This window comes from Microcaecilia unicolor, chromosome 4 (assembly GCF_901765095.1).
Source record: "Microcaecilia unicolor chromosome 4, aMicUni1.1, whole genome shotgun sequence".
NCBI classification, from domain to species: domain Eukaryota; kingdom Metazoa; phylum Chordata; class Amphibia; order Gymnophiona; family Siphonopidae; genus Microcaecilia; species Microcaecilia unicolor.
The window spans coordinates 23,576,636-23,590,935 of NC_044034.1; positions in this window are offsets into that span (position 1 = coordinate 23,576,636).

The following is a 14,300-nucleotide window of genomic DNA, read 5'->3' on the forward strand; positions in this document are numbered from 1 at the left end:
CCGTAGATTTTCTCAAAGAGATAAGTCTTTAGTAGTTTGCGGAAGTCGGTCAGTTCGTAGGTCGTTTTCAGGCTGCGTGGTAGTGTATTCCAGAATTGTGTGCTCATGTATGCGAAAGTCGATCCGTGCAGTACTTTGTATTTTATGCCTTTGCACTTAGGGAAATGGAGATTGAGGAAGGTTCAGGACGAACTTTTAGTGTTTCTGGGTGGCAGGTCAATTAGGTCGGACATGTATGCAGGGGCTTCACCGTGAATGATTTTGTGGACTAAGGTGCATACTTTAAAAGTGATGCGTTCCTTGAGTGGTAGCCAGTGTAGTTTCTCCCGTAAGGGTTTTGCACTTTCGTATTTTGGTTTTCCGAAGATGAGTCTGGCTGCTGTATTCTGGCCTCTTTGAAGTTTCTTCAGTATTTGTTCTTTGCATCCTGCGTATAATGAGTTGCAATAGTCCAGGTGACTGAGTACGAGTGATTGCACTAGACTGCGGAAGACAGATCGTGGAAAGAATGGTCTAATTCTTTTCAGTTTCCACATGGAGTAGAACATTTTTTTGATACCGCCACCATTCTGATAAATTTAGTTTTGAGTTGTCTTTCCCAATAACAAGTGATAAGATGAGTAGCCACAGAAATCAGAATGTTGAAAAGCTTAGAATGGGCGTCAGACGTCCGCAAACCAGGCGTGGGTGAATGAAGAATAACTATCTTGTAAGAGATGGCAACAGTTTTATCCACGCCAAGAGCAAATAATATTTTGTCCCAAATGGAGTTTCAGTATGAGGCACATTATTGCAATGAAATAGTAGATGTGATAGTGTTCCTGGTTCTTTTGAACATGACCAGCAGAGCTTTGAACTAGAGAGTTGCACGGGGACAGAAATCCAACCTGTCCCCGCCCGTCCATGTGGGAAAAAAGAACCCGAATTATAGCTACGTCATGCAAGGTTCCACGTCAGGAGTTACGGACCAAGAAAGGGATCTGGGTGTCGTCGTCGATAATACGCTGAAACCTTCTGCTCAGTGTGCTGCTGCGACTAGGAAAGCGAATAGAATGTTGGGTATTATTAGGAAAGGTATGGAAAACAGGTGTGAGGATGTTATAATGCCGTTGTATCGCTCCATGGTGCGACCGCACCTTGAGTACTGTGTTCAATTCTGGTCGCCGCATCTCAAGAAAGATATAGTAGAATTGGAAAAGGTGCAGCGAAGGGCGACTAAAATGATAGCGGGGATGGGACGACTTCCCTATGAAGAAAGACTAAGGAGGCTAGGGCTATTCAGCTTGGAGAAGAGACGACTGAGGGGAGACATGATAGAGGTATATAAAATAATGAGTGGAGTGGAACAGGTGGATGTGAAGCGTCTGTTCACGCTTTCCAAAAATACTAGGACTAGGGGGCATGCGATGAAACTACAGTGTAGTAAATTTAAAACAAATCGGAGAAAAGTTTTCTTCACCCAACGTATAATTAAACTCTGGAATTCGTTGCCAGAGAAAGTGGTGAAGGCAGTTAGCTTAGCAGAGTTTAAAAAGGGGTTGGACGGTTTCCTAAAGGACAAGTCCATAAACCGCTACTAAATGGACTTGGAAAAAATCCACAATTCAAGGAATAACATGTATAGAATGTTTGTACGTTTGGGAAGCTTACCAGGTGCCCTTGGCCTGGATTGGCCGCTGTCATGGACAGGATGCTGGGCTCGATGGACCCTTGGTCTTTTCCCAGTATGGCATTACTTATGTACTTATGTCCCCACTGGAATCCAACCCGTCCCCATTCATCCCCGTAGGGAATCTAACCCATCCCCGTCCATCCCCATGGGGAATCTAACCCATCCCTGCCCGTTCCCACGGGGAATCTTACCCATCCCCGCAAGAATTTAACCTGTCCTCACCCACAAGAATTTAATGGTACATTTTAAAAAATTCCTGTCGACTCTCTCAGTCTCTGGGTTTGAGCCGCAGCACTGCAGGCAAGGAAGGAACGGAAGTTGGAACACTCTGGTGCGCACATTTAAGACTTCTCTGATTCACTGGCACTGTGTGCTAAGAGATCGTCACATGCATGCGCCAGGTCAGGTGACATCTGATGCCCGTGCCTATGTCAGAGCTGAGGTCTGCGCATCAGCCCAGGCGCAGAGAGGATTAATAGTAACATAGTAAATGACAGCAGATAAAAACCGGATCGGTCCATCCAGTCTGCCCAACAGTCACAATCATTATCAATTCATGATTAAATCAACAATGAATGTGATAATACTTGATTATGGTCTTTCTGTGGTGTTTCTGGGACATAGACCATAGAAGTCCGCCTGGCCCTATCCTTATGTTCCAACTGCTAGAGTTGCCCTCAAAGCGCACTCCAGCCTATTCATCATCTCAGATTGCCATATATGAGACACAGACCGTACAGGTCTCCCGGGATTCCCGCAAACCCCGTTCCCGTGCAAGTCTCTACTTTGAACTGTCTTTTTAAAAAAAATATTCTAGCTAATTTGGTTGGAGTCCAATAAGCTTTATGCATGATAAAAATGATGACGGAATCGTCAACATTGCAATCTCTGTTCTTCTTCATGCATAGGGCATTGTGGACGCCTCTTAAACCACATATGGCTGACCCCTCAGATTCCAGCCTTCGCTGGTCTTGTCAGTCTCAGCAGGGCAATTTTAAGCACCTAATGTTTGAGCGTGCATGTCTTCAAAATTACTGGAAAGATATCTGGTCACTGCTGGTAGATGTTTTCCACCTCCCGGGTTCAACATCTTATAAATATGTGATACTTAAAGACCAATGTTTTCAGAAAAGTTTATAACCTAATGAATGCGCAATTGTTAATACGATGCTTTCTTTGGCTTTGAAGGTAATTTTTTTGCACTGGAAATCATTGGATCAGGTCACAGACCAAGAATGGTGGAATCTATTGTTTCAGACTTATAAATACGAAACGTATCTCGCAAAAAAAAAAAAAAATCATTTAAATTTGCACGGCATGAGGAGAAATGGTCTCCCATTGTATCTTACTTTAAGAATTCCTAATGTAACATGTTGTGCTAAATGTCATTAGCTGTTGTTCTTTGGGTGTATATGGCATTTGCATGCAATGTATTTTTTTTCTTTTTTCTTTCTTACCAACGTTGTATAACTGTTTACCATTACTCTTACATAGTTATTGTTTCATGATTGCATTGTATTGAAAACCAATACAATTACAAAAACCATAAAATGATGACTGAGTAATTGCCCTAGAAAGAGTAAGACATGATAATTTAGTCCATAAAAGCTTCCAATCTACTACTACTACTATTTAACATTTCTAGAGCGCTACCAGGGTTACGCAGCGCAGTACAAAAATCAAAGAAGGACAGTCCCTGCTCAAAGGAGCTTCCAATCTACATCCGACGGATTAATACCAAGTTCAGATTCCAAAGTGGCCTCATTCGGTGAATTCCAATTTTTAATTGAGTCCTGAAGTTTTTTTTTTTCAGGAACTTATAATTCTGATGTCCCCGTTATATTACCTAAGAAACGTATGACTACAAGTCCCTACATGCAGCGGGATCAACCCTGTCGGATGAATCTGGATCCAGTTGGCAACCTTAAGGGCACTCCTCTTGTTCCTCAGAACCCCCCCACCACAGAGCTCCGCTGGCTGATCTGCCTGGTCATGGCTCAAAGATGTGGTCTCTGGGCCAAAATGGTTTGCCCACTCTTGGCCTAGATTACGAGGTCTCATAGCTTTCCAGCTATGTTCTACCCCGTTGCTCAAGAGGTTCTTTGAGAGTGACAGCCCAAATCAGTGTGCTTCCACTTCTAATTCCTTAATTTAGTTTAAATTGGGAAATGATAAATAACTACTTGGCAGTGGCGATCCTAGGTCGGCTGCCACCCAGGGCAGATTGCCGCTGCGTACCCCCCCCTCCCGGCTGCAGCGGCATCCGTCCCCCCAGGGTGCAGCACGACACCCCTCCAGCGCAATGACACCCCCTTCCCCGGCGCACCAAGCCCCCCCCGCCAAAATGCCACCCCCTCCCCGGCGCATCAAGCCCCCCCCCCCGGGTGCATTCTTGGCAGCTGGAGGGTGCAGAGAGCAGCCGCACGCCTGTCGGCTCCACTGGCTCCCTGCTCCTTCTGCCCCGGAACAGGAAGTAACCTGTTCCGTGGCAGAGGGAGCAGGGAACCACGGCTGCTCTCTGCACCCTCCAGCAGCGTGCACCCGGGGCGGACCGCCCCCACTGAAACGCCCTTGCTACGCCACTGCTACTCGGATAGCAATATAGTATACGATGTATGCATACATTCATTAAACATTTTGGCTTGTACAATTGTGAAGAAATCTGATGCACATGTAGAGACCTCTAGTGGATCTACAAGGTAAATTGAGTTGATATTAAATAGAACTTTCCAGATTTGGAAAGGAACCCCTCTAGTGACATAGTGGTAGGAGGACACCCTGCCAAAACAGGAAGGGAAATATGAATGGTATAAATATTACAGCCCACAGTGCTTGTATGTTTTTGCTAAGCCAGTATGGGGTGCAGCCACAGGTAGGCCTGAGCCGGCCTGGCACAACCACTTTTGCTTCATAACATAGTAAATGATGACAGATAAAGACCTGTACGGTCCATCCGGTCTGCCTAACAAGATAAACTCATTGTACATGGTATGTGATACTTTATGTGTATACCCGAGTTTGATTTGTCCTTGCCTTTCTTAGGGCACAGACCGCAGAAGTCTGCCCAGCACTGTTCTTGTACTAAAAGTTCTGAAGATTCTGGAATCCTAAAGAGTTACAAGATTCCGGAATCCCAATGAGTAGCAACATTCCATGTAGAACCCCAAAGAGTAACATAGTAAAAGATGGCAGATAAAGACCTGTACGGTCCGTCTGGTCTGCCCAACAAGATAAACTCATTTTACATGCTATGTGATACTTTATATGTGTATCCAAGTTTGACTTGTCCTTGCCATTCTCAGGACACAGACCGCAGAAGTCTGCCCAGCACTCTTCTTGTACTAAGTTCTGAAGCTAACGATGAAGCCCCTTAAAATTTACACTCTAGCCCATCCTTATCTATTCAGTCACAATCAAGGCGAAGACCATAGAAGTCTGCGCAGCACCGGTTTTGTTTCCCAATTACCGGTGTCACCACATAATCTCCATTAAGATTCCGCGAATCCATTCATTCAAAACAGGATTCCTTTGTGTTGATCCCACGCATGTTTGAATTCCATTACCGTTTTCATCTCCACCACCCTCTCCGTGAAAAAATACTTCCTGACATTACTCCTGAGTCTGTCCCCCTTCAACCTCAATTCATGTCCTACCGCTTTCCTGTCTCTGGAAAAGGTTCGTTTGCGGATTAATACCTTTCAAATATTTGAACATCTGTATCACGTCACCCCTGTTTCTCCTTTCCTCCAAGGTATACATGTTCAGGTCAGCAAGTCTGTCCTCGTACGGTTTGCAACGGAAATCCCATACCATTTTCGTAGCTTTTCTTTGCACCGCTTCCAGTCTTTTTACATCTTTACATCTTCAGGCCCACTCAAGCAGCTGGTACACCATTCTGTATCTTTTCTAAACTCAGATATGCTGTTACTACATCCTCCAGCAACGAGTTCCAGAGCTTAACTATTCATCAAATGAAATATTTCCTCCTATTCACTTTAAAGGTATTACCATGTAACTTCATTGAGTTACGCCTAATGGCTCAAGGTCAGTTACATTCAGGTACACTAGGTATGAAATACATATGCAGCTGCAGGGTCCCCTTTTTGTCCTATGACTAATTATGCTTTGCAGGAGATAGATCCTGGGTCACCTTCAGGTATGAGCAGTTGTGGGTTTGTGGAGGTAAATTCTACTCAGGGTTCTGGACCCTGTGGTGGCTTCAGAATATTCAAATATTATCCTAACAGACAGCAATTTTATGAACTCTATAGGCAACCCCTTGCACTCTAGGCTCATTCACTCCCGTGTTCTCCCCAGGGCTTGGAGTCAGTACACCAAACCATCAACTCTAGCTCCGACTCCAGCTTTGACTCCTACTGATAATAGGCTTTAATTTTTTTTGTTCTGGATCTAAAGTACTGGAAACAGAAGCCTGCGGAGCCGCGTTGCTGATCTGCAAGGGCAGGCTTCTACATGGAATGTTGCTAGTGGAATAGCAACATTCCATGTATAATCTCAAATAGTAGCAACAGAATCTCAAACAGTAGCCAACATTCCATCTAGAATCTCAAATAGGGAAAGGGAAATGGGACTTGATATACCGCCTTTCTGAGGTTTTTGCAACTACATTCAAAGCAGTTTACATATATTCAGGTACTTATTTTGTACCAGGGGCAATGGAGCATTAAGTGACTTGCCCAGAGTCACAAGGAGCTGCAGTGGAAATTGAACTCAGTTCCCCAGGGTCAAAGTCCACTGCACTAACCACTAGGTTACTCCTCCACTAGCAACGTTCCATGTAGAAGCCTGCCCTTGCAGATCAGCAATGCGGCCGCACAGGCTTCTGTTTCTGTGAGTCTGATGTCCTGCACGTACGAGCAAGGTCTCACTGCAAAGTGTTCAGAAAAGTTTCACCTTGCTGGTCCCTGTACAGCAGAGGTTCCTGTTGCATTTGGCCAATCAAATCTTGCTCTGGTACCTGGTGTGTGCCTGCAGCCTTAGATCTCATGCATGGTCCCTACTGAGTCTGTTGATTCTCTACAGTTATTGAGATCTCAATAACCCCTGCAGTTGCCTAGATGTGGCTGAAAAGTGCACCACACCTCTTTCCTGCTACAGATTTCAGGCTAGGGTGCTGCCTGCCTCCTTGGACTAACTCCGCTGGAGCAGAGAGGATCTGCCAGTAGAATGCGGATGCTCAACTCTAACCTCGTAATGCTACATTGGCTCCCAATCAAGGCCAGACTATTTTTTCAAAACCAGCACAATCATCTTCAAAATACTCTTTGGCATGTCACTGGACTACATGCTAGACATGATCAAACTATCACCAAGAAATGCAAACCCAGGAACCAGAGGTTACCTACTACTTCACCTGCCCAACTGCAAAAACATACTATACAAGTCCACCTACCCGGTGGGATTTCGCTACCTGGGCTCAAAATGGTGGAACTCAATTCCCAAAGTCATAAGAAGCATCACAAACCATCTCCAGTTCAGAAAAGACCTAAAGACCTACCTCTTCTGGAAATTCTATGAGTAAAATATACATTAATCATTCTGGAACAACAATACCCAACACAACCTCTAACGCATCTTTTCATTTAAGAAATGAACTAAGACGTACCTTCTCAAGAAACCCAATGACTATTCCATACGCACTAATAGTTATCTTGCCAACCACTGTAAAACACAGCATCATAGAACCTTGCAAATGTAATTGAATCAACGTAATCTCTAACAACTGATAAATGTAAGCCACATTGAACCCAAACTCGTTTTTGGATAATTGTGGGATACAAGCAGGAATAAATAAAATAAAATAAAAATAAAAATAACCTTGTCATATAATTGGCTGTTGGGGGGTATCATTTCCTTTTTTTTATTTATTTATGATTTTCAAAATACATTTATGAATACACATAAACTTATGCAATTTAGAAAATAACAAATTAAAGGTATATAATATAATTATCAACTTTAAATTTTAACTATTTGCCCACAAAATAATTCGATCCAAGAACAAAGAATATATTATATAAAGAAAATTAAAGAAATCGAGTGGAAGGAGAAAAAAATCATGCGCAATTCGACATAGCGTTTACTACCAAGAGGAACCTTGTTCTTTACTAGAAATAAATTGAACTCAATTCTTTGGGTCCAAAAAAATATAAGTGGATGAGTTCATGGAGATCAAGCATTTACATGGAAATTTAAGGAGAAAAGTTGCTCCTAATCGGGTAACTCTCTCCTTTAACATTAAGAATTCCTTTCTCCTTCTCTGAGTGTCTTTGGAAATATCTGGAAAAATCTGTATTTTGGCACCCAGGAATGCAGAGTTCAAGTGGCGGAAATACAAACGAAATATAGTGTTCCGATCATGTTCAAGTGCAAATGAAACAATCATTGTGGTCCTCTCAGTAATAGTTTCAATTGAGTTCTCCAAAAAAGCAGTTATATTTAACTCAGGTTGCGTTTTTTCTGGCAATGTTCTTGAAGTGGTAATATATTGAGCATTTGTAATAGGTGGAAGAGCTTCAGGGGATAAACCCAAAACCTCTTTAAAATATTTATTCAACATGTCTCTGCTGGAAATAAGCGGGGATTTAGGTAAATTCAGAAAACGCAAGTTGTTCCTTCTGGTTTGGTTTTCTAAGTACTCAAGTTTCCGTGACTGAATATTATTGGTTTTAACCATGTCTGAGGAAAATTGTTTAAGATGGGGCGGTATCATTCCCTGAACCCAGGTCTGTAATTCCCTTATTGTTTATCTGGGGAGTGACGAGCAGGGAGTACACTGGCCTTATGCAGTGGTTGACGGCTTTCTGGGAAATGATTGAAAATTTGAGGAATTCCTTCAGTGAACCACAGGTCCCAGCTCTGACGCTGCAGAGTCCTGCTTGGCACCTTGAAACTCAGAGCAACCTCCTTTCTCCTGCCCAGCCACTGCCTTCTTTCAAAATGGCACCAAATGACCCCCATGGCTCCTGGTTTGCCCCATGCAGGCATAGAACTGCCAGGGGTCAGCCTGCGCCATTTTACAGCATGGTGTGATGGAGCAACAGCATGGGTGGATTGATCCTGCCCTCGTTGCACCCCCAGACTTACGGAGTAAGCTGGTTGGTGTTCCAAAGTGTGGAGAACAACCCTTATTAGAGCTGGATAAAATACCCACAGTGCCAGTATGTTACAATTCATTCCAGGTGCTGTCTGATGTGGTCTGCGTGAGGCAGGAAGGATAGTGCTCTGAATGGGATGCTGAACGTAGAATGCAGAAGGGGAGCTGCTTTTCATGCATTTCAAACATAATAACACACCAGTAAAATTAGTAATTATTAGAGGGTGATTTTTAACACAGGTTAGGAATAGTTTTGAAGTGCCGGAGGGTTCAAAGAGAAAATAACTCTCTTTGTAGTCACCTCCAGGCGATTCTACAGAAAACAAGGGTACCATTCTGTCCTCCCTTCCCTTCCTCCCTCACGCCCACAATTACAATTGAACTACTCCAGAAAAGGACTGATTACAGTAATATAGTGCACAAAACCAGCCATTCACAGAGAATTCTCCACTCGTTGCTTTTGTAAGGACGGCAAGAAAAATGCTGGCAACAGCTGCGAGCTTCCGGAGTTTGGGAAGACTTTAGACCTTGTTTGGCCTGCATAAAGTGCAAGCTTGCATACTCTCAATGATCAGAAATAGCTCCACTTAGTAAAGGAACAGCGACTTTATTTCCTATGTTAAAACAAGACCTTCAGGCTACCTTGTTCACATCCAGGGCTGAGCTGATCAGACTAGGCATTCACCTAGGGTGGCACAATTTGGGGAGCAGCGTAGTTGCGGCAATCAACAAGTCTTATATTCAGCATCTCCCCATCCTCTTCCCAAGGTATTCTGCATCTTCCCTACCTCCTTCTGTTGCAGCACTGGCATATCAGTCAGCTTGCCAACACAATACTTGTTTCACCTGGCATTTGCATATTTTCAAGGCCTGACTGGTCCCATCCCCTCCAAACTTCCTGTTTCAGAAGAGGTAGAACCCTGCAGGTCTTGATCATGCACATAAGCTCAAGGACCCATGCTGAGCACAATGTGTGTTGTGTTGGCAAAATGATTGATGTGTTGGTGCCACTGCAGAGGAGGTAAGGAACGGAAGGGAAGCCTCTGAACACCTTGGGAAGATGCTGGATACCACTGGGGGGGGGGGGAGGTAGGGAAGGGGGGATACTGGACACTATAGAGAGGAAGGAAGGTAGAGAAGAGGAGATGCTGGACACTATAGGGAGGGAGGAAGGTAGAGAAGGGGAGATGCTAGATGTGAGAGGGTGGCGGGACCTTGATCTGCCCTGGGGTGGGCAAACCTGAAGTTTTGCCTAGGGTATTTGCCTTGGGCCAGGTGCTCACATCTGGCCCACTACTTAGCTAAAATCTTTTTTTGTACAAACCCAGGTACTGCAAAATGAAACTGGAATGATACGATCAGGATTTGTTTTTTTTTCTGTAGTTGGTGCCATTAGACAATGGAAAAGCCCCACATGACACAAATTAATTCCCCGATGGCTTGGGCTACACATCTTGAGAATTGCATTCTGTGTCCTCATTATAATAATTGAGGGTGAATTTTTGTGGTTTGACGGAGTGATACAAAGTGACACAGCTGGGTCCAAGAAACAGGTAGGCAAGCGGTCTGTTAGGAAAGCAATTGTAGAAGCAGAAACAGTGAAAAGGAGATAAAATCTTCAGAAGAGTTTATTTAGTTGATCAAGTTAAAAATAATGCCCGACATGGCTATGCTTCACCCTGCAAGGGCTGCATTAGGGGCACGATCTTAATCTTATGGTGTAAAGGATTCATATCACAATGAGGAATTACTGTAGGTTATATAAAAGTAAAAAAAAAAAATCAGGTTATGCTCTAAATTGTAACAAAAGTGAGACAAATAGCAAAATTTTAGTGTCAGCTTCATGTTTGTTACGTACCCCTGATGCAGCCCTTGTAGGGTGAAACACAGCTGTGTCAGGTATTATTTTAAAACTGATTTTCATAATAGATAGTTGAGGAGGGTGAAGATTTACATATTTCCCGGGTCCCCTTCCTTAGGATCCTAATACAAATGTCAGGTACTTACAAGAGAGGGATCTGAGGGGCAACAGACTGAGAAGGTGAAGATATAAAGATCAGGAGGTGTGTGTGTGTGTGGGGGGGGGGGGGGGGGGGGGGGGGGGGGGAATCCTACTGCCCCAAGTGGTTCCATGAGCCGGTGAAGTGAGGAGGAGTTTGGGATTTGTTCATGCAGAAATCCCAAAGAGGTTCTTACAGCCTGGAAGAATAAATGGAGGAGGTTGGAAAGTGATTTGTTCTTTAGAAACTGTTTTTTCAGGTTCCTTAAGTTGATAAAGACTAAAGAGGGAGGAGATACTATATTCAGAAGGAGAAAAGAAAGTTTTCAGCATGCATTAAAGTAATAATCCATGTTATGAATGGAGCCAACATGGAGGTGGGGGGGGGGGGGCATCAACACAGCAGCTGCCCTAGATATCCCCTCCCCTCTCCAATGCTCAGGGATCCCCAAGCCTGCCTAAATTTGAAGGAGACTTGGAGGGGCATTTTCCAAAGGGGACGACCATCTCTAAGGGCGCCCAACTCTAAAGACGGTGCCGCGAAGGGGCGGGGCAGCGCGTATTGTCGAAACAAGATGGACGTCCATCTTTCGTTTCGATAATACGGTCGGGGACGCCCAAATCTTGACATTTAGGTCGACCTTAGAGATGGTCGTCCTCGGTTTTCGGCGATAATGGAAACCAAAGACGTCTATCTCAAAAACGTCCAAATCCAAGCCCTTTGGTCGTGGGAGCAGCCAGCATTTGTAGTGCACTGGTCCCCCTCACACGCCAGGACACCAGCCGGGCACCCTAGGGGGCACTGCAGTGGACTTCAGAAATTGCTCCCAGGTGCATAGCTCCCTTACCTTGGGTGCTGAGCCCCCCAACCTCCCCCTTCCCCCGGTCCGCCTGCCTGAAGTACACTGCACCCACTACAACTGCTCCAGGGACCTGTATACTGCTGCGATGGACCTGAGTATGGCATTTGAGGCTGGCAAAAAAGTATTTTTAAACTTGTTTTTAAGGTGGGAGGGGGTTAGTGACCACTGGGGGAGTAAGGGGAGGTCATCCCCGATTCCCTCCGGTGGTCATCTGGTCAGTTGGGGCACCTTTTTGAGGCTTGGTAGTGAAAAAAAAATGGACCAAGTAAAGTCAGCCAAGTGCTCGTCAGGGACGCCCTTCTTTATTCTATTATCGGCCGAGGACGACCATCTCCTAATCACGCCCCAGTCCCGCCTTCGCTACCCTGCCAACATGCTCCCGTGAACTTTGGTCGTCCCTGTGATGGAAAGCAGTCGAGGGTGTCAAAAAAAATCGGCTTTCGATTATGCCGATTTGGACGACCTTGTGAGAAGGACGCCCATCTCCCGATTTGTGTTGAAAGATGGACGTCCTCTTTTGAAAATAAGCGTGATAGAGGCGTATTTTCAAAGCACTTAGACTTACAAAGTTCCATAAATTATTAAGTGCTTTTGAAAATGAGCCCCATAGTCTGCTGGCAAGCTTCAGGGTCTCCTTCTAAATCTCTGCCCTGTGCCTCTGCATGTTTAACACACTGGCCCAGATATGACGTGCTCTGTTTTTTTATTTTTGCTTAATCTACCAGCAAAGACTGTGCTGTTATTCAGCCAAGAACGTATTAAAGAGTGTTTTCCTTTGGCCTGAAAGAGTCGAGTGTCCACAGTTGTTGGAGTATTTATGGTTTCAGAGCCCTGGAAGAGAATTTCCTCCACAACTCGGTCCCACAGGACCCTGAAGGGTGAGGAGGGAGCCTCAACCCTTCATAGACACACCGACTCCCAGAAATGGAGAGGGGGGGTGGCAGGAGAGGTTACACACACAGATTTCTAATATGTGCAGGGAGTTGAAAGAAATCTCTGCTAGGTCCATTGGGGAAATAGGACACCCGGTGTTTCAGCTATCTTTTTTCTACCCCCCCCCCAACTATAAACGCCACACTTGTTCGTGTGGTTCTACTGAAAAAAGTCTCTTTAACTACATGTATAACAATGAAAGCATTTACTGCAAACCATACAGGCGCCATTCTCTGCTCCTGCAATGATTATAGATAACTTATGGACGTGGATTTTACTGCCTGAACTGACACAGTTTTCTCCATAGCCCATCGAAGGTCAGGAGACCTTTGATGTTGGAGTATGTTTGGGGCAGTCACTCTCTGCTGCTTTCTATGAATCATTTCTCCCTGAAATAGGGTTACCATATGTCCGGATTTACTCGGACATGTCCTCTTTTTGAGGACATGTCCGGGCAACCGGGCAGGTTTTGCCAATCTGCCTGTTTGTCCGGATTTCCTAGGACGGCCCGCCCACCAGCCTGCCCATTTGTCCAGAAATCTGGACAAACGGGCAGATTGCTAGCCTCCCCTCTCCTTACTTACTACTGCCCTGGTGGTCTAGTGACCTCTTCTGCCTTCGGGGGCAGGAAAGAGCCCCCTCTTTCCTGCCCGGAGCACTGCCCTGCATGCATCCTTCCTGTTCATGATCTTGGCGCCGATTCAAAATGGCCGCCGAGAGTTGAAGTGACCTCGTGAGACTTCAACTCTCGGTGGCCATTTTGAATCGGCGCCGAGATCAGGAACAGGAAGGATGCATGCAGGGCAGCGCTCCGGGCAGGAAAGAGGGGGCTCTTTCCTGCCCCGAAGAGGTCACTAGACCACCAGGGTAGTAGTAAGGTAAGGGGAGGGGGTGACAGGGAAGGGGGGTGACGGGGTGTGTGACGGGGGAGGGGAAAATGTGACAGGGGGCAGAGCGAGGGCGTGAAAGGGGGCGGGGTGGGGCGTGAAAGGGGCGGGGCATGTGTCCTTTTCGGGGGACAAAATATGGTAACCCTACCCTGAAAGCATTTTCTTTTCTGTCTTTCAAGAATGACTAATTTTGCACTTGGAAGTGTCCTGGCTTTAGGCCTAGCTTCCTTCTCTCCACTTAGGATTTGCATCTTAGATTTGTTCACCCGCTTTTCCAAATGCAAGCTCAAAGTCACTTACAATCAGGCACACTAGATATTTTTAGGCCTCAGAGGGTTTATAATCTAAGGGAGCTGTTTATTAATCCTCGAGCATTTGTCCGCTTATTTACTGCTGGATTCACTAACCCACGGTACTTCAGTACCGTGGGTTAGTGAATCTTGTGATACATTTTAATTTTGTGTTGCTGCAGCACACCCCCCAACCCCCCCCCCCCACACACACACACAGGATCCCCTCCCCATGCATCTGAAAAAGAAGACGCCTCGTCCTGACATCCCCAGCCCCAATCCCTAAGAAATGTAGTGGATCCCCTTGAATCCAGCCCCCCCCATCCTTTTAAAGAAAAAGACCACCTCCTCCCAGTACCCCCACTTCCCAGTGGTTTAAAAAATTAGGGTGCTCCTACCCTAGAACCCCTCACCCCAATCCTTTTGTTTATGAAAGTCAACCCAATCCCCTACCTCCATATCTCAGGCACCTATTTAGTGATTTCTGGTGGTGAATGGGGGCAGAAGTGATCCCTCCTTTTTGACTGTGCCAGGTC